This window comes from Papio anubis, chromosome 19, assembly GCF_008728515.1.
Source record: "Papio anubis isolate 15944 chromosome 19, Panubis1.0, whole genome shotgun sequence".
NCBI lineage: Eukaryota > Metazoa > Chordata > Mammalia > Primates > Cercopithecidae > Papio > Papio anubis.
This window is the reverse complement of record NC_044994.1, coordinates 34600862-34627907: the sequence shown is the minus strand read 5'-3', so window position 1 is coordinate 34627907 and position 27046 is coordinate 34600862. Positions and strand designations below refer to the sequence as shown.

Here is a 27046-nt window from a genome sequence, read left to right as displayed (position 1 = left end):
TCTATCAAATTGCTGCTCTGCACTTCTCACTCAACTCCTATTATTGTTTGTAAAATCATGACAGCATATACTTAAATCAGTTTATTAACACACATCATACAATGAAATGATGCTTTGATCTAGTATTTGAAGACTTGTTGCCATTTACTTCTGGGTCCCAAATCCAAGGAATTTTAGGACAAAAGTAGATTATTTGCTCTTAACAGATATTGAACCTGGCTTTATACTACACCAATTTATTCATCTTTAAATGCTTGCTGTATGTATTACCCTTCTGCAAACTATCCTTTCTAACACTCGCTCCTCTTTTCATCTCCTGTAGCTACTCTAGTGAGCAACACTTCTTCAGTATTCTTCATTCCATTGCATCTCTAAGCAAACTCCTTTTAAAATATCTCTTCACTTGTTTCATTATTTATTCACATGCCTTTTTGGCTATTTTTCTCCCCAGTCCTTTCTTGTCTCTTTCCTATCTCTCTCTCTCTCTGCTGTTTATTATAAAATCATTATTTTCAAACTTCATGTTTACCACATTCATATCCATGTTAATCTACAGTGCTCATGCTAAGTAAGAAGAAACAGGAGTTTAAATGATCAAGTGAAAAGTCAAATTCAGGAAGCTGAGTACACACAAAATGAGCATACCAGAGTTCATGTAAACAAATATGAAAACAATAAGGATGAGGCTACATAGTGAAGAGAGCAAGTCAAGTAGTCAATTGTCCATGAAAACAGGCTACGACCGCAGAGAAAGATGAATGGTAGAAAGTCTTATTAAAATAATCAGTAAAGGTATTTCCAGAAGCAGAAAGAATCAGAGATACTGATGGCTCCAGAAAAGTTCACAGCAAGAATAGTTCCTGATGCTAAATGTTCTTCTGACCCAGTCTCAACTGCAGTCCTCCTAGAATACTAGTCAGTCAGCTTTGGATGAGACTATCTCATATGCAAATGACCTTCAGCAGTAGATCCAGCACTCCTAAGAGGAGGAGGAGCATTCCACACAAGAAGGAATATTCCATAACACTGAATAAGAATCATGTATTTTCCCACTTTATTAAATTAAGCTGCCACCTTAAGAAACAGAGGAATTACAATTTGGGACATGTCAACATTAGAAAAGTTAACCTCAAATAATCTTAGTCTTTTGAATTTCCCTTCAAAAAGATCCTCTGGCCCCTAATCCCTTGTTTAAAACAAGTTGTGTTATTACTAAGAAATGGGCTTTTGCAGAGAGAGTTCCCACCTCCAATCTTGTTATTTCATCAGGGTGCTATAATGATTTCTTTAAGGCACTGTGAAAATACCATGTTAATTTAAACAAACACTCTGATTAGTATTGGAGCTACGTTTTTCTTTTTTTTAGCTTTTACCCCACAATATTCCTCTTCTATTTCTAGTATAAGAATTCTTTATCAAATTTGGTTGATTCTGTTTTTCTTACTGTTAAATAAAAATGTATTTCAGAATAGTGTATAAAATGTGTGAATGGTTCAATGAATAATCGCAAAGCAAACAACTGGATAACCATCATCCAGGGAAAAAAGCAGAGCACCAATACCTTCTGAACAATGTTTCTTCTTTATCACCACTCCCTATTCTCTCTTAGAAAAAAGGTTTGCGTACCCCTACCATACTAATTATTGTATTCCATAATTTGATATATAACATTAATAATCAGTTCTATTTTGGATAAAATATTGTATTGTTTTCACGTTGGGATATTATGCATTAATCTGTTGTGAGTAATCTAGTACCTGTCTCATGGGATATATGTTGTTGGGTGTAAACTCAGGAGAGTCTTTATAACTTTAATAAATAATGTAGAACAGTTTTTAAAATAGGTGTGGCAATTAACATTCCCATTAGCAGTGTGTGAGAAAACCCAGTGTTTGTCTTCCTCTCCAATGAATTTTAACCAACTCAGTGTGTGTGTGGTAGTATTTAACTCTAAGTTTAATGCTAATTTTTTATTTTAATTGGTCATTAGGATATTTTATCTCCTAAAATGCCCATTCCAGACTGGCACAATGTTTACTGGGCTGTCGTTTCTTTGAGTTGTATGAGATTTTTATATATTCTGAATTCATTCCCTTTACCAGTTGCATGTATTGCAAGTATCTTTCACTCTGTTTACCTTTTTATTTCTTAAGAGAAAGTCTTAGAGATAATGTGGCTCCATTTCATCAATTTATAAAAAGTTTTTTTTCTCTGCCCAAAAGTCATCAGAGTATATGACAATATTATTTAATATAACTTCTTGAAGCTGTATTTTTCAAATTTTAATATTTACTACAATTCACCTGCCATTGACTTTTGTCTATATTGTGAGGTAGGGATCAAGGTTCATTAAAAAATATATATATATCTAATTATTTTTAGCAAAGTTTATTAACAGACTCTTCTTTCACCAAGCTTGACAGTGCTAATTTGGTTTTAAATTTAATGTCCATATGCAAGTATCTGCCAGGAAACTAGTAAAATCTAATAAGTTAATTGTATACACGTATTACAATCTAAGATTTATACTTCTAGGAAAGCATGTATATTTATAAAAGACATGCACAAAAATATTTCAAAATAGCATTGCTTTTAATAGGCTTAAACTTAAAACAACCTGAGCTCATAAGCTTAGAGTAAATAGTAAATGGGAAAGAGGATAAGAGGAACTTTGAGTTACTGATAATGTCCTATTTCTTTACTGCATCATTTTTACATAATTCATTTTGTAAATATTCATCAATTAGAATATTGACAATGTGAGTGTTATTTTTCTGAATCTATGTTATGTTTCAGTTTAAAAAGAAGTTTATTTTTAAAAAATCAGTAAGATAGCACACATAAATGTGTTTATTTTGGCATGACTTGCATCAGTTTTGAAATAAATAAAAATGCTTTGGTGATGTAGGTTAAAGGACACAGGAAAGTCTTCATCTCTGAATTGTTGTTTCCTCATTTGTATAGTGAAGAACACTGGAGCCTCAGTAGTCCCGTCCAGCTTTTGTACTATAAAATTCCATTTACCTAAGTAACTAAAGCAGAATTGGAAACCTGCTTTGTGCCTGTCCCCACAAAACCTCTCATTTTTATTTGTTTCTTGTGCTATTTTTGTCGGCTTCATTGTTGTCCTATCTCAATGAACATTTTCCATAATAGCTTTCATCTTGGAATAATCAAAACCTAGTTTGTTTAAAAAAAAAGACAAAACCACTTCAGTGTTTCTCAGTGGCATGTGTGACTGGCCATCTGGTTACATTCACAACTAGGGCGAGATGAAGCTTTCTCAAGCTTATTAATTCAGTGCATGTCTTTCTTGGAGAAGTTGGATGGTCATATTTAATTCCCAGTTTCATGTCAACACTCACGGAGAACATTTGGCCCTTTTAAGTTAAAGCACATGCCCATCTCTTCACTATTTCTTAATGATGAGGCAGAGTTTGTTATGCCAGAAAATGTCTTTTAAGCACATCGAAAGAAAACATTTATACTGCAATCTTCTCTACATATTACCATGATTTACAGCCACACATTCACCCAAACACCAGATTAATACCTGTCCTCATGCCCTTAGACCTGTTTTAGAAGTGCAATAACTTTCTAACTACATCATGGCCTCCAATTTCTCCTTGATTTAATCTATCTTGTACTACGCTAGTAGGTTAATCTTCCCGCAGCACAACTTTCAAAATCCTTCAGTGTCTTCAAATGTTTTAGTTTATATCAAAGCTCTTAAAACTTTAGTGAGAAAAAAAGTTGCTATGGAATAGGCACTGCCTTAAAAGGCAGATCCCATGTCCCTCACTTGAGATGTTGATTCAGTCAGGAAAGAATGAGGTCCAGAAATCTGCCCTTCTTTCCCTGTCCAATTTAGGAAAACTGAGGATTACTCCAGGTATTTACACAGGCGACCATCTGCCTTCTGTGAATAGGGAGATTACTATTTACAAGTGAACTCTGTGCTTTGGCCAGGCACTCTAGAACACTGAATTTTTTGCTGCCAAGAAGTCATCTCAGCAGGTTTTTCTAGAAAACTTTAGAACTTTCCCTTAGCTACTGCAGTAAAATGACCTAACTTGAAACACAGCCAAGAAATTTAAAAAAAAAAAAAAAAAAAAAAAAACCCTAAAAATCAACAAGAAGTGTGACAGCATGGGCTATTTCATAGGCCTATTTCCCAGAGGCAAGAATAGGAGACTTTGAATAATTTCTCAAAAAGTGACAGGTAGCAGGCAGCTGCTACCTGGGGCTCCTCAGTGACCCCTTCAGGAAGAATCAAGAGTTGACTTGGTGCTGTTGAAGGGACTAAGAAACCCTCAGGGTCCTGTAGGAGCAGTCAGTACAGCTCTTGGAATAATGGAAGGAAGTTCCATTAAGGATCAGCAGTGAGACATTAGGAAAAAAATGTTTTATTGTTTTGAGATTTCCAGTTTCTCATTTCTTCACCCAAGAAAATCACCCATGATGAAATATATACATTATCATCTCACATGGAAAGGGAAATAATATACCAGAAATACATTTGAATTTTATTTTAAGCCCAAAGAGAAGGGGGAACTAGATTTCCCATGAAGAAATGTGGTAGGAATTGAAATAACCAAGATGTATCATGTGATTCTGCCCATACCATTTATTCCCATTTCCTCTGCTTCATTCACTTAATTCTTTTCTTCTGCAACCAAATGACATATAATTCTTTCTTACATGCCAGCTCTTTCATTCTTCCATGTATTCCAGGCTCCTTACTCTACCTGGAATTTTAAACTGAGTGTGTACTCATCCTTCACATCCCAGTTCAAGCTTCCATTTTCAATCTAGTCCTCTCAAGCCTGCTAGATATAACTGATCATTTTTTTCTCCATTACTGTCTGTTAGCATTTTATCATTTATGAACACTTACTGTGCTGAATACAACGCTATACTATGATCATTTGTTTTACCCACTAGACTGATTCTTAAGGATAGAGTCTGAGCCTTGTAATCCGTATATTCCCCACTATCTGTATAATCTGTGTACTTCCTCTGTGAAAGTAGAGCAGGGTCTATTTGTTAAATTAAAGAGAATTGAAATAACTAAGAGGTACAAGTTCATCACAAACACCCAAACACTAGGCATGCTTTCAGTATTTAGCTAAAGAATAACCCTGGGGAGACATATAAATATAGTATCCTCTCCAATGGCTAAGACAGGGGACATACAGTAAGTTTTCAAAAACAAATATTGACTGACTATATAATTCATTGATTAGTATACAAAATGACATTGTGAGTTTAATTAAATTGACCAGATAATAAAAAACAAATGATCATTTCAGACCATTAATGAATATGAATGTTTTGATTTTCTGTGCCAATAGACTAATAGATACATTAGTCCAAAAGAACAAAATGATTTAAGTTTTCATCTTAAGATAATAATAGCTTACATATATTGACTACTTAGAATAGATGAGGCACCATGCTAAACATTTCATATGCATTATCTCATTTGATATTTATAATAAGCAGATGATAAATACTCTGTTATTATCTTCATTTTGGGGAAACTGAGGTTTAGAACGGTCGCATAACTCACACAAGGTCATGTAGCTGAAGAGAACACTGTTAGTATGTGCAACCTTCGAATGTCACTAAAAACTGTACACAAAACAATTATCAAACAGCAAGGTTACTGACAAGAAAGGTAAGATCCAATGTAAATTATATAAATATTTTTCACATAAAATAAAAATTGTATTATCAAAATTTTCTTTGATGACTCTTAGTTTAAAAGAAAGCCTTCTTTTGGATGTTTTAAATCGTTAAAAATTAACTTTGTGGATTTTTTTTCAAATATATATTTGCATTTAAAAGCCAAATGTCTGAGACACCGTTAAATGGCTGGTTTTAGGAGGTATCTCTACTGGAACTGATATTCTAATAACAAAATCCACTCTATCTTGTATTGGAAGACTCATAAAAAGCCCTCCTGGCTGGTACATTATGACTACATTCAAGGAACTAAAATAACTTGTTTCTGTACATATCCTCCCCCCAAAAACAGATAAGAGTATGGTGTTCTTCTAAGCCCTTGGGCTTCGATAGATTTTCTCAAGATAAAGGTAATGGGAAAGTGTTACCAAAATAAAAATGTACTATGTCATTTTTTATGGCATTCACCAAGTAAAAGCCCCAAGTCAGAGACTGTAAATTATCTGAGTTCTGTTAATATGAACATTCATCCCACATGTCAAACTTACAGCCTTGAAGTTGGATTCCTATAACTGCACTTCCTGGATAACTGACCCCTCTGTTCCCTCCTACATTTTTATGAAGAATTCTGGTCTGGTTGTTACCCACTGACGGGAATGGTAACACATTCACTTAATTCCTCACTATGGATTACCAGGAAGTTTCACAGTATCACAGAATTAGGCAAATTTCTATTAATCCATATCAGAGAACTTAACATTGAAGTAAAAGTCTTATACTAGTAACATTAGCAAAATAATTAATAAATCTAATTTTAAAAAGTATCTCATCAACCCTGTCAATCTGTTTCATTCTACACCAATTTTTAGAGTAATTATTTAATAGTGTTTCTGTTGACATAGTTGCAAAGATTTTTTTGATAAAATTTTTACTTTGATATAATTTAAACTTTGAAAAAAAAAAAAAAAAGTAAGGATAGTACAAGAAGCTCCTGTGTGCTCTTTATGGAGATTCATCAACTGTTTTACATTTCACCACTCTTAACTCTTTTGTTTGTTTAAACGTAGGTAGAGCATCTAGGTACTCCCTTTGAGTTAAGGGTAAAGATAATGCTCACTCCTTAATCTTTCTTTTCAAGTCTGTCTCTGGGGAAGTACAGTGGCTGTCTGGGTTTCCTCTAACTCCTGCAGGCCGACAACCCCCAGGCAAGCATGGTCATGCAAGACCTCTCCCCTCAGTCTCTCATTTATAACACTTGGCATCTGACTTTCTACTCTGAGGTAAGCTAAGCACCTCACATTTATCATTTTCAAAATGGAATATAATCTCTCTACTTGTTAATCCAAGCCACATCTGTATACCCTATCTTTATTAATAGTGTCAGAGGCTTTCAAACCAAAGTGACTCCATTTGGGCACTTTGGGCTAGAAAAATGAGGCTGGGGCTTACTGGGATGCATTCTCAGAAAGTTAGGCATTCCTACCCTCTAGATGTTTATTGTGAAGGGAACAAATTAATAATGTTTACTAAACAGACCCAGACTTGGGAGTGTCCAAATATCCTCATATCTGGAAAACAAAGGCCTTCCTAATTTTGCTTTAAAGATAATAACATCGATTCTCGCAAAATATAGTCATTCAGAAAATTAATCCTTTATCACAAACCCTTGTAGCAGAACATATCTCTCAGCATATACAAGCGTTGTAACTAGGATGGATGTGTTCCTCCTCTTACTTTCGGGAACTTCCTACTCTGTCTATGGAGTAGCTTTCGCTACTTTACTCTCTTAATAAACTTAGTTTTACTTTGCATTGCGGACTTGCCCTGAATTCTTTCTTGCACGAGATCCAAGAACCCTCCTTTGGGGTCTGGATCAGGACCCCTGTCCTGTAACAACAGTGTCAGTATTTAAATAGGCTAATTCAATTTATAACCATCAATATGGTCATTCTTGACATCTGTGTCTCCTTTATATCTCACATGTTTCCAAGAAACTAAATTTCATCCTCTTAGATTTACATTTTTCTTTCCATCATGCTTTTACTGTCTTAGGTAAAACTCCTTCCATTTCTCATATAGACTTAAAGTTAAGACTCTTTTATGCATTCCCCTTACATATTGTCTTTTTGACCTAAAATCCTTTCTCAACAATGTTATTACAGTGATCTGTCTAAAATGTCAGAATATATGTCATCATGTTACTCCTCAGTTTTCTAAAGTTTCTATGGCTGACTGTTGGCTAAAAGATTAAATCCGAAATCCTGAGAGTGCTACATTATGTCTTTCAAAATCTCACACTTGTTTCCTTTCCAAATGGATACCCTTATATTCCCTTCCCACATCCATGAATGGTAACAACTAGATAAATAAAATCATGTACCATTAATTGATCACAAAATTACATTGAAGCACTCTCAAATTCAGCTTCAGTTAAAACTAAAAGCCAGACAACCCATTCTCACAATACTTTCCCTCCTAGGAAACTTCAATTTATCATATGAATTGGGGTTCAAGTATCACCTCCCATAAACAGTGTTTTCTAAATTTACCTGATGTCACTATTTAATTCCTCCTCCATACAGTCAATATACCTTACCTATGCCTGTCTTTGCTTCTTGTCACATTATAATGCTCTTATTTATTATGTGGCTATTGTTTCATTAAACTATGAGCTACTCAGTGGCACTCTGTCTTCAAATTCTAGCTCACTGCTAGCCTAGAAGAATTTCTTAAGACATATTTTATAAATACTACTAATAATACAAAGAGCTAACCATCACTGAATCCTTAGTGTTTTTCAAGAACCACAGGCATTATCTCATTTCATCCTCCCAAAAACTTTCCAGGAATAGACCATCATGTGCTACTATTATCCCCATTGTACAAACAAGAAAAGTGAAGTCATTTTTTTCTGATCTTACACAGATAATAGCATTATCATCAAAACTCAATCATAGATATACTGATCCAGTGCTGTGGTTGTTAAGTCCTTCAATATAAGAAGATGATTAATGTAAGTTAGTCCTTCTTGTACTTCAAGGGAATTTTTTTTCTTCCCAAACAGCAGTATCCTTGATGTATCTATCTACCCATGAAATAAAGGTCTGTGTTTCAAAGAATATCTCTCAGATTTCTAAATATTTTATTCCCAATAGCTGTATCACTCCTTCAACTTTTTACTTGCCCTAGTTTACCCAGTCAAGCTAAAAATTTTGAAGCTTAGGGTTGTTCCAATTGTAAATAGTTGCTGTTCAGATTCTGATTTTGAACCTGATGATTCATTCAGGTCTTTAAACTATTCAACTCAATGTTTCAATTCTTGTTGAAAATAATGAACTGAATGGCTCTTCAAAACACTCATCTACCTTTTGCCACACCATGGGAGCAATTCTTCTCCCAAGAAAGACTTAAGAGGAAAATCTGCAAGGGGTAAAGGGGTTTTGCTGTTAGCACTAATTTTAAGGTCACAGTCTGTACACACAGAATTCAGAGAAGGAGGAGCTGATTCAGCAAGTTCCAGTAGTAAGAAATTAAATGTTGATAATCCCATTCTAAATAATTGCTTAACTTAGTTTCATCACTAGTTCTCCCAAAACCAGTTTGTATATGTGGACACAACCTAAATGTGTTTAGTTTCTCAAATTTCTCTCTATCCTTGTAGACTTGGAATGTGAGTTAGAAGCTTAGGGCCATCTACATTGGGAGTTCCCATTTTAGGGAACCCAGGTAAAAGCAAGTAGAGTAGTACCCCTCTACCCATGGTTTTGCTTTGGGCAGTTTCAGTTACCTGAGGTTAATCACAGTCCAAAAATATTAAACAGAAAATTCCAGAAATCAACAATTTGTACGTTTTAAATTGTGTGCTGTTCTTAGTGGTGTGATAACATTCCACACCACCCTGCTTTGTCCCACCAAGAACATAAATCTTTCCTTTCTCCAATGCATCCACACTATACACTCTACATGTCAATCAGTCACTTAGTAGCCATCTAAGTTATCAGATCAACTGTCGCAATGTTTGTGCTCAAGGAAACTTTATTTCACTTAACAATGGCACCAAAACACAAGAGAAGTGATGCTGGTGATTCAGATATGCCAAGGAGAAGCCATAAAGTGTTTTCTTTAAGTGAAAATGTGGAAGTCCTTGGCTTAATAAGGTAAGAAAAAACATTTTGTGAAGTTGCTAAGATCTACAGTAAGAACAAATCTTCTAGCCATGAAATCGTTGAAAAAGAAAAAAGAAATTTGTGTTAGTTTTACTGTCACACCTTAAACTGCAATAGTTACAGTCACAGTGTGTGACAGGTGATTGGTGAAGATGAAAAAGGCATTACATTTGAGCATGAAAAACATAAACAGAAAAGTGTGTCCAGATGTATGGCGTTGTGTTGCATCAGGACGCATTGTGCCTATACAATGACTTCAGGAAGGGATTCCCTGAACTGAGTGACACCAAACCGTTTACTGCAAATAAGGGATGGTTACACATATTCAAGAATAACTTTGGACTGAAACATAAAAATTAATGGAGAGATTGCATCTGCCAATGAGAATCTGCTGCCATATTTCTGCCAAAATTGAAGAGTTTGATTAAGGAGAAAGAATACCATACAAAGTATGTCTTCAACTGTGCTTAAACGAGGCTGCTGTGGAAGATGATATCCAATAGAATCTATAGTTGTTTAAAAAGAAAAAATAAAAGTGCAAACAAGGCACCAGAGCATAAACCATGGAAGGCCCCAAATAACTCTGGTACTATGTGGCAACACTGTGAAGATATAATAAAGCCTGGAGTAGTGCACAGAACAAAGAACCCACAAGCCCTCAAAAACAAAAACAAAAATTATCTGCCTTGTGTCCTTGCAATATAATCAGAAAACATCGGTAAAAGCCATCTTGTTTATGTTCCACCAATGTTTCATCTCAGAAGTTAAAAATAAAATACTTGGAAGGGGAAGAATTGGAACTTAAAGTCGTATTAATAACAGACAATGCACCTGGCCATCTTCAATCTGTTTGCTATGAAAATAAAAACGTCAAGGTTGTATTTTTATCTTTAAATACAACCACATTACTTTACCTCCTTCACTAGGGCAACATTCAATTTCTCAAGGCCATGTATGCCCTCTCCCTGCCCCCACACTATCTATTTGATTGGATTTGATCAGCAATTGATGCAGAGCCTGAGCTGGCATAAGGTAGTGCTGGAAATCATTCTTCACTGTTGTTGATGTAATGACTCATTAAAGTGACAATGAATAAAATAAAACCAGAAATTGTGAGTGCTTGCTGAAAGAACTTATAAAGTTGTGAATAACTTTAAAGGCTTCCCAGGAATCAAGGAAGAAGTTAGAAAAGCCATTCATGCAGCAAGACAAGTTGGTAGAGAAGGATTTGTCAAAATGTCTGATGAAGAATTGGAAGAACGTATTGAAGGCCATTAAGAATGGTTAACAAATAAGTAATAAAGAGAACTGTTGAGTCATCTGCAAAGGAAGAGGAAGATAAAGAAGAAAAGACCGAAGGAGAACCAGTAAAGTGAACATTACCAAAATTTGCCAAAGTGGTTCGAATTGCACTGACATTAAAGGACAAAATTTTGGAATACAATCCTCCAGTGGAGCACAGCAATAAAGTCAACTTTATGATCATCACAAGATTACAATTTATGAAGCAGCACTTTGACAAGTTAAAAAGAGAGAACAATGTTCAGTTACAATGCTCTTCCAAAAGGTTTTGGCAAAAAGCTTTCAACTATCACGGATCCCCAACCATAAACATTGTCTGCTCCTGACATCCAATTATTTACATCGCTATGGCCTGATGATCCAGGATCACCTAAAGCAGATAATTCTCCTGACACATCATCAGAGGGTCAATATAAATGCTTCTCAACCTAAGATAGGGCTACTTCTGAATAAACCCATTGCAAATTGAAAACATCATGAGTTGAAAATGCATTAATACGTCTAACTTACTGGCTTAGCCTAGACTACCTTAAAGATGCTCAGAACACTTGCATAAGACTACAAAATCATCTGACAACACAGCACTCTGTGGAGTTTTGGTTGCCTCATGAGGGCATGGTTGACTAGGACCTGGGTCTCACTGCTGCTGTTCCGCATTACAGAGTATTATACTACTTTCTACTGAATGATATAGCTTTTGCACTATGTTAAAGTCAAAAAATCATAAATCATATTATCATATGTTTGGCGACCATCTGTAGTAGCCTAACACTACGTCACAATGCCTATGTAATTCACCTCCCTGATCTCATCATGTAGGCATTTTATCATCTCACATTATCACAAGAATAAGGGCGACTACAGTAAGAGAAGATATTTTGAGAGAGGGAGAGAAGGACCCCATTTACATCACTTTTATTACAACATATTATTATGATTGTTCTGTTATTATCCATCATTTTTGTCAATATTTTTCTGTGCCTAATTTATAAATTAAACTTTATCAAAGGTATATATGGATAGAAAAAAATTAACATATACAGGGTTTGCTATTATCCATGGATTCAGGCATCCACTGAGGGTCTTGGATTGTATCCTCCGCAGATAAGACTGGAAGACTGAATGATTTGTGGGTTAACACTTCTTTTGCCACACCCACATTTGTAAACTTAAGTAATATAGTAAGTAAAGGAAATGTTACTAAATTCAACATTTATCCTGACATTGGTTTGACTCTCTGAACAAAATCATAAAAACAGAAAGATTACTTGAAAATATGTCCGGTTCATAATCAGATGAAAGTGTCAGCTCTGACAAATATATGTGGTATATCTTCTTTCTTCAGAGACTCCTCAATGTCTCCCAGAAAGTTGTGTTTTCTTTCTCTAACTCCTTGAGAAATTAAATCCACCTACCATGTGATTTGGAGAAACGGATGAATGTTCATTATAGTTCCTTGAAAACAACACAAGGCTAACAAAAATGGAAAGAACACACGTTCTTAGAGAGCTTAAATTGGGGCCTAGAAAGTTAGAGCTGGAAGGGGCCTTGAGCATAAGCTAACACACATTTTATGCATAAGTTGAGAACCAGGAAAGAGAAAGGACTTGTGAGTCTCATAGATTGTTTGAGACAGAGCTGAGCGCCAAGCCTGCGGCTTCACTCTGAAACTCTGGACTGGTACTCACCACATTCCCTGAGACTGGACATGAGGATGAGGTGACCAAAGCGGATAATGCCATCTCTGCTGCCCCTGAAATTTAAAAAGAGAAATTTATCCAAATATGCAAGAGGGCAGTAGATATGGGCTTGCCCTAATACTTTTTCTTTATCACACTAACTTCTATTATATTTAGAGCTAAGAATATAATGCTAAATTAAATATGACTTGCAATTTAGAAATAAACTATTTATTTCAAATATGACAAAGGGTTTTTAGTGTCAGCTCTAATATTCTCTTTCACTGTCTTCATTGATCAAAAGTCCATTTATGAAAAGGAAACAAGTAATGTTAAATGTCAAGAAGTACTTATTTCTCTGGGTACTGGGATTAAAGAGTAATCTTAGTTTCCTATTGCTGAAATTACCACAAACATAGTGGCTTAAACAATGCAACTTGTTATCTTACAGTTCTGGAGGTAAAAAGTCCAAAGTGGATAGGCGGAGTCATATTACTTCTGGAAGCTCTAAAGGAGAATTCATTTTCTTGCCTATTCCAGCTTCTATAGGTTACCCACATTCCTTGACTTACGGCCTCTTCCTCCTTCAAAGCTAGCAGGGTAGCACCTTCAAATCTCCCTCTGTCTCCCTCTTTTCTTTTCTCCAATCTGTGCCTCTATAATCACATTTCCTTCTCTCACTGTCCTCTGCCTTATTTTTATTTATTTATTTATTTTTGAGCAGTCTGGCTCTGTCGCTCAGGTTGGAGTGCAGTGGCACGATCTGCGCTCACGGCAACCTCTGCCTCCCAGATTCAAGCAATTCTCCTGTCTCACCTCCTGAGTAGCTGGGACTACAGGCACATGCCACCATGACTGGCTAATTTTTGTACTTTTAGTAGAGACAGGTTTTCACCACATTGGTTAGGCTGTTCTTGAACTCCTGACTTCAGGAGATCCACCCTCCTTGGCCTCCCAAAGTGGTGGGATTACAAGCGTGAGCCACCGCACCCTGCCTCTGTCTTACTCTTGTAAGTGCCTCTGTGATTACATTGGACCCACCTGGATGACCCACCTGGATAACCCAGGATACGATCTCTATTTCATGATCCTTAACTTAATCATATCTGCAAAATTCCCTTTGCCATGAAAAGTCACATCATATTTATGGGTTCTGGAGATCAGGATGTGGACATCTTTGGGAGCCATTTATTCCACCTACCACAAACCCCCTTTTATCAAACTCTTCTGATTTATTCCAAACATTCTAAATTTCTCCTCAATCTACCACCTGTTGACCCCCAAAACATTTTTTAATGTCTCTACAGTGTGCGCGAATATTCTACTTACTATTATATCCATTAATATCCTCGACTCTTTCCCCTCTGAACTTTAAACATTATTAATGTTTTTTCCCCATTCTCCCTCGTTTTTACGCAACTATTAAATATGAATGGAGCCACAACATTCGTGTTCTAACAAGGGAGTGATGAACAACACAAATGAGGACCCTACCTGGGGTAGCTTTCGTAACAATGAGAAGATTAAAATACATTTGCAGATGAATATATAAGCAAAATAATTAGAATTCTTTTCTAAATGCTGGGAGAAAAATAGGCAGAGTGACACAATAGAGTAAAAGAGAGAAGGATGACAAGATTAGCAGTGTAGTTCCTTCTGAGGGGTATAAATCAGGCCGAGCCCTGAAGTGAGAGAACAAGGTAGAGTAATATGGAATCCGACTGAGGAAGCAATGTGGATAAAGATGCCCTAAGTCATTTCCTACAATATTTCTAATAGAACCATGAACAAACCAGTGCTGCTTAGTGGTGTAAGTACTGATTTAGAACTTAGGAAAAAATAATAGACATAATAATAGGCCTCAGTTTCATCATCCTATATATTATGGTATTGAATTATAAAATCAGATATTCTAAATGTTCAATGAATATGTATGCAACTTTTATGTAGTTTTAGATATGTTGTCCTTTGCGATATCAAAAGGCAAAGGCATTTGGCACTAACGTGCTGCTTTATTTAGTTGTGCCTGTATGCGTGTGTCTGCTAAATGTGGAGCCATTAGAGTGTTTCATTCCAGGAATCATCAAATAAACCAACTGACTGAAAAATAATTACACATTTATTATGGCCATCTAAGTCTACATCATTATCATGTCTGAAATGAGACTTCTGATTCTTTTGTGCTCCTAATAGAGGTGCATGCACGGCCAGAGTTTATTGCTCTGACTCAGACATGCTGTCCACAAGCTACATTCATCCTATTGCCACCTCTCAAGGCTGGGAAATTGTCTAACACTGCTGACCTCAATATGGTTTGGATTCTACTCAATATCCAGGAAAACAATATAGATCATTCTTACTTGATCATAACAAGACCGCTCAGCTCTATTTTACAATGGCCATAAGTAAAAATAAATAACCAATTTTGCCTGAATGAAATAAAATCAATACTTCTCTTTTGCAATATGCTTCTGAGGAAGAAAATCCACAAATTTGTCTTATTTCTAAAGGTCTGGTGGCAAATCACTCAAAAGTATAGTTTTTGTTTTTTTTTTTTTCAAGTCACTGTGAAATGAGCCAAAACATGTCATCCAGATTTTGCATGTGCCCAAAAAGCTTATAGTGGCTCAACTTAAAGTAATTTTTATGGATGATTACAATGAATATGTATATATCCTCATGCTCCTTAGAAGAACACAGTCTAATTTTCTTGTGACAAAGCAGAACATAAAATGAGATTTATCTGTGTTCCCACAATATCTATTAGGTGCTGTGGAGATGGAGATCAGGTAAGCTATCTGCTTATTCAGTAAGACGTTATCACTGATAGCATTCTGACACTTAAAGATAAACACAGTTATGGCAGCACAACTATAAAAGATAGTCTTGATTTTTGTTTTGTTCTGTTTTTTGTTCTTTCCTTCTTAAAACCCCAAGTTAAGAGTAGTAGTTATTACGTGACAATATGAACTTTCTTCTTACAGATATTCATCAATTTTTCTGATTCCTTAGTAAATGTTTAATTAAGGTTCTTAGGCAAGTGAAAAACATAAATACAGTTGAGGAACTAGCTTTATAAAAGTCATAGGCTGTTAGAAGTTGAAAAGATATCTGTTCCACCCAATGATTTTGCAAAACTAAAAGTAAATAAAAATAAATGCAATTTCAAATATTTTCATGTTTTACAATTTTTTTCAATTAAAAAATTTAAGGAAGTTTGTAGATGTTATATAATAACTAAAGAAAGGTACATGGACAATAGTATGTAACTTTTACTTGTTTTGTTTGTTTCATTTTGTTTATATTTCTTATCTGCTGATTAAGCAAGTTGAATATTATGGGGATAAATGTACTATGACTTATAATAGGAAAGAATGTTCCTTCTTCTAATTTGTCCTGGTGAAACAGCAGAACCAGCTACTTCCCAATTCTACCTACAGGATATCATGAAATTCACTGTTCAGAAATATCATTAGCACTTAAATATCACTTAGGTGGCTTTTAATTAAAATAAAAACAGCATAACATTCCTGATACTTTTGAAGACTTGTTTTCCTTATATTAAAAATAGTTGCATCTGTACTTTTGAAGCATGGGTCCAACTATTTTTAAGAAAGCCTCTACATATATAATTGCAGAAAGAGAAGTACAACAGTGTCTAATTCTAAACTATAAAATAAAAACTAAACATCCCCACCATAAAGAGGACACTCTTCCTCACGTCTCTCTTCTGCCCTTCTATCCCAAGGATATCATAAGAATGAGTCTGATATCCTCCCTCCTTTTATGTACCCATTCATGAATTCACACCAGCTTTAGAGTAGGGTAAAATATAAGACACCCTCTGTTGCAACTTTTTGGAAAGGCATTTTGAAAGGAAATATGGAGTACATTTCCCTTGGGTACGGTAAAAAGCACTAAAATGGAGGTTGGAATCCTGAATTTTAATCCTGGCTCTCTCCTTAACTCTAGTAATACTGGCCAATTTATGAATTTCCTTTTGCCTCAATTTACTTATATAACAGAAAGGGATTAGACCAGATATTCTCAAAGCCTCTTTTCAGAATAAACTCCAGATTTCAGTGCTCTTGACTAAGAAGCAATTTTCTTCTTTTCTTCAGCCTAGGACTCATTTCATATAAATGACCTCAAGTTGCAAAACCCTCCATCGCTTGCCAGCTGAGTGTGCATAGCTGACCTCCATTTTATACCGCCTGTGTCTGTATGGCTGACTGAATTGACTATTTGCAAGTCAGCCTCCTAGCAATTCATCTTATCTTTGCAAGTTGGTCACGATTCAGTGGTTAAGACAACTGGAGCAGCCTGACCGTGAAATGGCCACTCCCTGACTCCACTCTGGCACAAAAGCAGCCTTTTGTTGTCTGATGCAACTGAGCCTCATCCTTACAGTACTGAGCTCTGAAATTTACCATTCTTAGACTTATTTCTGAGTAAATGATAGAATACCTACCATCACCACTGAGGGGCTGCCCAGTTGTGCAGGTAAACCCAAAGGTAGACAGGGAGTAGCCCCACTGTAGCCCAAGTGATGAACCATCTTGAGGAGCCCTACCTGCAAATTGTTCCACCTACACTGACGCAAATGCACACCTCCTCTCCCAGAAAAGTCAAGTCAATGTGAGAAATGCAAAGATGATAAGATTGTTAGATGAAAAGAATCATTTTAAAAAATGAAGGAAAAAATGCAATCATATTTTCAATGCTTCAGTATTCATAACACATTTCTTCTTAAAAGCATGTACTTATTTTAGGGAAGGGCTAGGAGGTAGATTAACACCATTGACTTACAACTCAATGAAATCATTAATGTTTATTCTAATCCCATTGTACACTGTTTTTGGAGGTGTATGGTGTTAAATGTCCTTTTATAACAAGTGACCCCTGTAAATAGAAATAGTTGTACTATTGACATCCATTTAGGATAGCCATACTACCCAGTCTAGATACTACTAGATGTGGACTATATTTTGAAAAGCACTTTCACAGCTTTGACTTTTGGCATTGAAAGAACAACTTTTCAGTTGAATGTTGCCTGAAAAAGCATATCCCACGTTGCTGAAGTCACTGACTATGCCTCCTTTCTGTGTCACCTTGTTGGACTTTGCCCATTTTCTATCATGGGGTGCTGCAATCTAAAATATTGATGTTAAATATTTTCTACCTTTTCTGTAGGCTGCATTTTTATGTGCTTTAGCTTATTTGAATCTTATGACATCTCTATTTTTAAAAATTGAGCAATATCTCAAGATCACACAACTGTCAAAGCATGGCTCTGCAGTCCTGATTCGTACCTTTTCCACTACACACAGAAGTAAAACTCAGATAGCCCACAGAGCTTTATTGGGCAATCAGATTCAATGTGACTTTAAAACACAGTAGTAAGGAATCAAAAAAACAACAACAACAACAACAACAACAACAAAAAAAAAAACAGAACACAGAAGCCACTCAGAGATTCAGAGATAAGAGCTCTGGCTCCTAGTGGCAGCTGAGATGAATAGGATGACATTTCACCAGGCGTAGAGTTTCTCTTACCAAACTCTAGTTTTTAAGTCTTTTAACCCCTGACATGAAGATTTCCAATCAGCCCTTTAAAGCAATTCCCATTCTTTATGGAATATCCAGCTTTAGACAATTATAAAATGCCCTCTTCCTCTCTAAATGAATTTCCTCTCAGAGGATGATTGGGGACCTCTGACACCTAACTGCTTTACTAATAAAAGATCAATGAAACATGCTTATAGCCTTAGATTTTAGTATTTACACAAAGCCAGTTTTTACTCTTCAAGTAAATAAAAAATATCGGTGTTATCTACCCATAGTAGGCTAATAGATACCTATGAAACTTATGGTATTCGAGCTGGCACTCCAACTCTGAAACGAGTCACTTAAAACTGAAGTGTGCACATAGCCTATGTCAGGCCACTGAAAGTCGCATAGTGAAACCTGGTTACAGCTTGAAATATGTGGTCTGAATCCCTGGCATCATTCATTTTAAGGAAAAAGAATGACAAGCAAATGGACCTAACCAAAATAAATTGCTGTGTGCATGCATTGGAGCTCACGTTTTTTTTCTTTTTTTTTCTTTTTTTTTTTTAAAAAAAAAGGAAAACAAAGTATTCTCACCATGTGAAAGCAAACCCAAGTCTGAATGGAAGCATGTCAGTCTTTACTTCTGTAAGAGCAATTGTGATTTGAAATATAGTCCAGATTTTTTCATTGAACATACTAAACAGAACAGTGAACTTTGGTAATGGAAGTAGCTGTCTTATTTACATGACTGATTTTTGCATTTGAAGAGATGGATTTGTGTTCTCCTTTTCTAAATACCAGAAATAAAACTAAGAAGTGTACATTGCCTCAGTAGATATTCAGTATGACTTGGGTCACGCAAGGTCATACTTCCAAATACTTCAGATCTTTGGAGAACACCAAAAGCCTATGCATCATTTGTTTTCCTGGTTGATCGACCTGTGCCTGCAACCTATTTATCTTGATCTGATTTTGGTGCTACAGGCATAATTTTTAAATCTACATAATTCTAAGATGTGTCCCATATATAACAAGGCCAGTAGAGGGGTTTCCAAGATGACCACTGGGAAAGGTCTTAATTCATTAGGTAAATATTCATGTAATTCTGGGAAAATTAACTTGGACTAGCTTTTTCATTTGCTATGGTATATATACTTTGGTTTAGGGAAATACTTGCCTTCAAACACGCTTTCTCCAAATCCCAGAAAATGAATTGTCAACTGAGAGAGTGGGCTTACACCACTACCTGTCTGTTTCTGAAGGCTGAGGAGTTCACTTTGGTGAGATGGTATAAATAACTGGATTTTAAGTTTTCAATATCTAAAACTCTAGAGTTTCTAAAAATGCACCAGGAGTTTTTGTAACATTTCTAATTATATTTCCAAAAGATATATTTGAACTTTGTGTAAATGGTACCAAGAACATTGCATTTGCAATTTCTGCTTGTTCTCAGAAAAATTCATTTTCTCTGTCTATCACTTATTCCTCCAACCTTTCTTTCCTTCCTCAGAAGGACAATATTCGTGACCTTTAAATTTAAATTAAAAATTATTTTCTCAATGCCTTCTGGGCCTTGAAGAATTTCTCTCTTGAGCCCATAAGCAAGCCCTAATCTTGATGGAAATGCTATAGCTGCATCATGTTGAAGGCTGGGTACATGAGGGTGGTGCTTAAACTGGCTATCAGTATGGCTTCTTTCCACATCATGAATATGAGACCTGACTCTCATTTCATTAATTGGCCCACCCTTCAGCAAAGTGAAGGCAACACATAACCCAGAAGTAGAGCAGGACATGGATGAAGAAGTATACATTGATTAGGGAAAATAATGGCAGGCATGCCATTTAGTTCTCAAAGCACTTACCTGACCGGTAGTTCCTGCTGTGGGGTTCAAATATATCCATCAAAAGTTGCCTTTTTAATTCATTAGGTAAATATCTTAAGGGACTTCCTGGGAAATTAACTTGACTAGCTTTTTCTATTTTGTTGTTGTTGTTGTTGTTTTTGGTTTTGTGGAAATATAGCCTTAGTTTTTACAAAGACTTGCTTCAAATCCTAGAAAATGGAATTGTCAACTGGAAGAGAGGGCTTTACACTGTCATTGGTCTGTTTCTGAAGTGCTGAGGAGTTCACTTTGGTGAGATGGTATAAATAACTGGATTTTAAGTTTTAATATCTAAACTCTAGAGTTCTAAAAAAATGCACCAGGAGTTTTGTAACATTTCAATTTATATTTCAAAAAGATATATTTGAACTTTGTGTAAATGGTAACAAGAACATTGCATTTGCAATTTCTGTTTTGTTCTTGTGAAAAATTCATTTTCTCTGTCTATCACTTATTCCTCTCCAACCTTCTTTCCTTCCTTGGAAGGACAATATTCAGACCTTTAAATTCTAAATTGGAAACACATTCTTCAATGCCTTCTTGGGCCTTGAAGAATTTTCTCTCAGCATTCTTGATGGTGCTAGCCCTCTAATCTTGATGGAAATGCTATAGCGACTGTTGAAGGCTGGCACATGAGGGTGGTGCTTAAACTGGCGATCAGTATGGCTTCTTTCCACATCATGAATATATGATCCCATGACTCCTCATTTCCCATTAATTGGCCCACCCCTTCAGCAAAAGCATAGAAGGCAACACATAACCCTAAAGTGAGCAGGACATGGATGCATATATATACATTGGATTAGGGGAAAATACGTAGGTAGCAGGCATTATTTAGTTCTCACCCCCACTATTGTTGTGCTTACCTCTGGCCTGACTTGTAGTCTCCCACAATTAAAGGAGAGAAATATTTTGTTATTTTCATAGTCCATGCAGAGGAAAATACATTTATGTACCTTAAAGTTTAGACCAGTGAGCTGGGATTGTAGAAGCAGGTATTGGAGAAGTTTGCTTGGAACAGAAGTGATCCTACCCACAATGGAGAAGAGTAGGTGGAGGTTGTTTGAAAAAGGTAAGAGCTTGAATGACATAGGGTTTTGTGAGTGATAGACTCTGCACCCCTTATCCAAGGCCAGAACTCTGATGGGCACGTCCAAGTAGCTAAAGCTGTCAGTAAAACAAAATTTTTCCTTAGAGCAAAACCAGACTGGTAATTATGTGACTTTTTACATGAACTCATGCTGTCATCTCTGGCTAGTTCTCCCTCAAATCTCCCCTGTACCTATACCACCCTTCAAAATCTGACTCAAGCCTCAAATTTTCTCTGAGCATTTCTGATGGTGCTGGACCTCTAATCTTGATAGAAATGCTATAGTGAGTGTGGAAGGCTGGGGCGTGAGGGTGGTATATAAACTGGTGATCAGTATAGCTTCTTTCCACATCATGAATATACAATCTCATGACTTTTCATTTCTCATTCACTGGTCCATCCATTCAACAAAAGCATTAAGCATTTTATGTATATTAAGTTGCATGCTACATGCTAGGAACATAAAAACTCTGAAGTCTCAAGGAACTCAAAAGAGATGTGCTTAATTCTATCTGGAATTTTTTTTAAAGGTGGGAGGCTAATTACATAAAATAATTAACATTTGAAGCTCCAAAAAGGACCTGGGAAAACTCAGTTGGTTAATTCACTAGGAAAGCAAAGTACCATTTTAGACACAGACTTTTGGTTTTAGAAAACAAAAGCAAGGAGACAGGAGACAGGTTGGCACAATAGTGTCACATGCAAGTAGCAAGGATGGCTGGAGGGAAGGAAGCATTGTGAAGGGTCAGAGTGGAAGAAGTGTGAGAAATATGATTAGAGAGAGATATGGAGGACCAGGGAGTTCCCATTAATCAGTGTTGTACATCAGACTTTGTCCTGCAGGCAGGGAGGTGCCTGATGGTCTTGAAGTATTTTAATTATGAGAACATGAGCAGTAGGGCTGGTTGGTTTTATAAAATGTATTACTATTTTGTGTTACATTTGTGGAATCTGAAGTTCAGAATTATGGAAATTGGTCAACAGTAACACACTTCCTAAGTACAAATGGCACTCTAACCCAACATTTAAGCTCTTGGTAATCCAGACTTCAAACTCGTGCTTTCTCTCCTGTAAGACAAAACCTTTACAAAACTGCACCCTTGGCATCCTGCTTTCCATATCCACAAGTGCTCACAGATGTCTCTAAAAATTATAACAATCAAAAGGGAAACAAAATCCATATGCAGTTTTTTAAATGGCATTTAGTTTGGATGACATGGAGGCAATTATGTCTAATTTTTCACCTCCATCCGGCTCATCATATGTGCCGAGCCAGGAGCCTCTTACTTTGGCCCACCTTCATTTTATGTTTCTAAGCCCTTTCAGGGGACAGCATCTGTGCCTACAAGCCCCAGCCATGGCCTGTTCTGGAAGCTCTACAACAGCAAAGCTCACACATGGGCTATAGGATCCAGGAGGAAGTCTGCGGTTGGATATTTTCCATTTGAGCCAATCCAACTGCTTTAGGTCAAACGATAAAAAAAAAAAAAAAATCCCCAAAAACAGGACAATAAAGAAGTAAATGATCTTATTAGCTTCCATAGAAGTCAAGAGGAAGTCTGTGATCAGAGATTTTCCTACCTAGTTGAGTGAATCCTGCTGCTTTAGTTAAAACAATAAAATATATAATCCTTCAAAGCAAGGCAGTAAGGAAACAAATGATCTTCTCATCTATTGACTAAATATTTGATGTTTTTTAAATTGTTTTTGGTTTACTTGTTTTTTCACATCATGTTGTAGTGATAAAAAGGGCTGAGACATTTTCACTGGCGTGCAGCTCACCCAGTGCTATCCTTGACCCACCAGAAAGAAAGATATTTCTCATTTTCCCCTTTTCTCCATACTCCAGTCTATTTCCATGTCATTTTCAGAGTAATATACACTATGATGTCACCTTCCCTCTTGAAGTCAACGGTTCATACTATTACATTAGTTCCTTCTTGGCTAGTCTTATGTTTCCTACTTGTGACCTGGCTATTTAAGAGAAAAGAAGTGAATGAACTCAGTGTTCCCAGAGTTCATCTCCAGCCTTCAGATTATCCTACCTTTAACATCCAAGAACTATCATTGCAGGCCACTGTATGTCCAGTTACCACAGGATATAACTCCTACTAAATAACAGAGTTTTTGTGTGGTTACTTGTCTTTGGTATCTCTACATGGCCTCTCTTGTTGGCTCACTCTTGTCTTCCTACTATACATTGCTGTGACTCTCCCCTGTCCCCTCACTCCAAGCTCCTCCCTTTAATCTACTCAGATCAGCAAACAACAGACTGAAAACTTAACCACATACTCCTTCTTTTATTTTACCCAAAACAGCAAACACAAGACTGAAATATTAGCAAAACTTTCTAAAGATTTGAGGATGGAATAAGGGAAATACAATGCAAGAAAATGAAACCAACTGGGCATCTGTGTATATATATAGTTCCCAAGTCTATTGGCCATGGCTTTCCCTACCAAAGCCTTCCTCCTGGCCTTTTCCTTGCTTATCTTCCTGCTCAACACCACATAGTTTGATATTTTATGCATGTATGAGAGGTTGGGAGGAGGGAGTAATTTATCTTTGACAGATGGAAGTATGTTTGACCACCTCTTCCTCCACTCTGAATATAGGTCCTCAAACCTCTTTTAGTTGCAGTAAGGAGGTAAATCTCCCTTACCTCACTGTACTTTCTTCAGCCCACTCCAAGGCTATGCTACAGCTGAGTCCACCGACATGTCACCCTGCTACAATGATGACAGCTTTTTATAGAATTATGAGGTGCATATTAATGTCTCATTTTCTACACCAACTTCATTCCAGAGAACCAGTGCAGAACCAAAAGATCCATCAGAATAAATTTTTCAAAATAAACTCACATACGAATAGAAAAACATACCTACAGGAAACCTTTCGATAACATCTTGCCCTTGTAACACTGCTTGGATTGCAACTTGTCTCCAGGAATATGTAATTCTGCATTAATATTCTTTGGAGTTTTGCCTTTTCAGCCTATTTCCTGGTCTAAGTCTGCAATGTATTCCCGGTATTCATAAAGTAAGATTATATTAAGTTGTTAGGTTTATAATAATTATACAATTATTTTGCAGACAATAATATTTAGTGTACTTCTGCCCAAGGATACTCTAACATTAATTATCTTTTTATTCAGAATATTCACAAAAAGACCTCCTTAATAATTTTAGTGGATTCTCCATAACTCATCTAGAAATATAAAATAATTCGACAAGGATCAGGACCTTGTTACTCATCATACTGTAACATGCCAAACACAAAGATAAATATGGCATTATCTCAGTCGTTTGTATAAGAAAAGTAGACATGCAGAACACAAATACCAATCAAGATGAAAACAAAGCTCAGCGGAAACTCTGCAGGAAGAGAACGTGAACTTCGGGAGTGAATAAGGCTTAACGATGGAGATGACATTTTGACTGGTTATTTTAAAATGAACAGGATTTGGACAGGAAAGGCTTAGGGAGAAAGGCCAGTAGTAGAGGTAACAGGAGTAGATGAAGAGCCAACAGCTTTCATTGTCAACATTTAGCTTTTCACATGGCAGTAGCCAGCATTTGAGATTAACTGAGAAACAAATGTTGTGCTCACTCCAAATAAAAGATGTGTCCTGTGTCACAGGTTCCGGAATTGCCCCTCTAAAAATAATGAGATATTTTACAAAACATGTGCTTACCATGTCATGAAAAGCCAGACCAGCAGTCATCCCAGTGTTAGCTGATCCTTTCCAGCTCTGGCTAAAGTGCGTATCTGAAGACCTCATTAGTTTTCTCAGGGGTGGAAAGTAGCATAGACAGATGTCCTGGACCATGTGACTGGGTGAAGATAAATAGCCAGGATGCAGCTGTGTAGACAGCTGTCCAAACCAATTAAAAAATAGATCTATCCATTCCCCTCAGTTCCTTGAAAGACTCTGGGATCATCACAATTTTTACACCAGTCCCAAATATGTTTCTGACATAATAATACAACTTAGCACCTCCCTGGCACTGCAATTTTTCAAATATAGGTTCAAATGTATAGTCTTTAAGGTAGAGAAGTAGGGATTTCTAGGTATGTTGATACACAAATGGATTGAAGTATTACCGCAATTAATTAACTAAGTCTCTAAACAACATTTCAGAATCTGTGATTCATGATTTCATGACTTCAGTTGAGGAGATGCAGCCACAGAGCCCGAGAAACAAATCATTCAACCTAGGCTATGTATTCTGTGCAATAGAGGAGATTAGACAGATTCAAATTTTGGGCATTATACACCTATCTGTGTCCTCACAATCCTAAATATTAACCAAGTTGACACAAAAACAAAACAGCCTATTTGCCCATTCTTCCATCAATGCGTATTCATCCTGTGGAATTCTAGTCAGCAATGAAAATAAACAATTATTGTTTCAACCAGACCTCAGATGAGACCAATGAGGTATGAAGACTCTCATTATGCATTAAGTTGCAGTGAGATCAGTTTGCACTGCCTGCTGAGGCCCATCCCCTTATCTTGCTATTATATTCCAGGTGGGAACTCTAACTTTTACAAAAATGACCATAAGAACTATGTTTTCCTTGTCACTTGCAAATTTTGTATTGCTATTTTCTCTTTGCTAAGTGTAATATTTCCCCTACATTCTTTTGTGTTCTGACATATAAAAATGTTGTTTTTTGAGAGAATGAGGTGTCCTATATCCAAATTATTTGGTGTTCCCTGTGTATATAATCAGTCACCTGAGAGTAACAATTTGGTGTCATCAGTTCTAAAACCAAATATTTTTGCCCATTCTGTAGATTGTCTGTTTGCTTTGTTGATAGTTTCTTCTGTGTGCAGGAGCTCTTTAGTTTAATTAGGTCCCATTTATAAATTCTTGTTTTTGTTGCAATTGCTTTTGGAGACATTGTCATGAAATCTTTGCTAAGGGCTATGTGCAGAATGAGATGTCCTAGATTTTGTTCTAAGGGTTTTATAGTTTTAGGCCTTACATTTAAGTTTTTAATTTATCTAGAGTTGGTTTTTCTAATATGGTGAAAAGAAGGAGTCCAGTTTCAATTTTCTGCATATTACTAGCTAGTTATCCCAGCACCATTTATTGAATAGGGTGTCCTTTCACCATAGTTTATTTTTGTTGACTTTGTGAAACATCAAATGGTTATAGGTGTGTAGGTGTGTCTCATTCCTTCTGAGCTGTCTATTCTGTTTCATTGATCTGTGTGTCTCTTTTTGTACCAGTACTACGCTGTTTCCATTACTGTAGCCTAGTCATATAGTTTGAAGTTGGGTAGTGTGATGTCTCTGGCATTGTTCTTTTCACTTAGGATTGCTTTAGTTATTCAGGCTCTTTTTTTTTCTTTTTTTCTTTTTTTTTTTTTTTTGGTTCCACATGACTTTTAAAATAGTTTTTCTAACTCTGTGAAAAATGACATTTGTAGTTTGACAGATACAGCATTGAATCTGTAAATTGCTTTGGGCAGTATGGCCATTTTAACAATATTGATTTTTCCCATCCATGAGCATAAAAATATTTGCAAACTATGAATCTGACAAAGCTCTAATATCCAGAATCTACAAGGAACCTAAACAAATCAACAAGCAAAAAACAACCCCATTTAAAGAATACGTGATGGACATAAATGTCTCAAAAGAAGACACCCATGTAGCTAAGAAGCATTTGAA

General features: G+C 36.2%; 1 long non-coding RNA gene across 2 annotated transcripts in view; it reads right to left on the bottom strand.

Moving 5' to 3' along the window:
• LOC116271471 overlaps window positions 1–27046 on the bottom strand; it is a 165685-nt gene that overhangs the window by 49129 nt on the left and 89510 nt on the right. For both annotated transcript variants that reach the window (XR_004180061.1, XR_004180060.1), the window contains exon 4: window positions 12845–12909. This is a non-coding gene — a long non-coding RNA (uncharacterized LOC116271471). The remainder of the gene's footprint in view (window positions 1–12844; window positions 12910–27046) is intronic.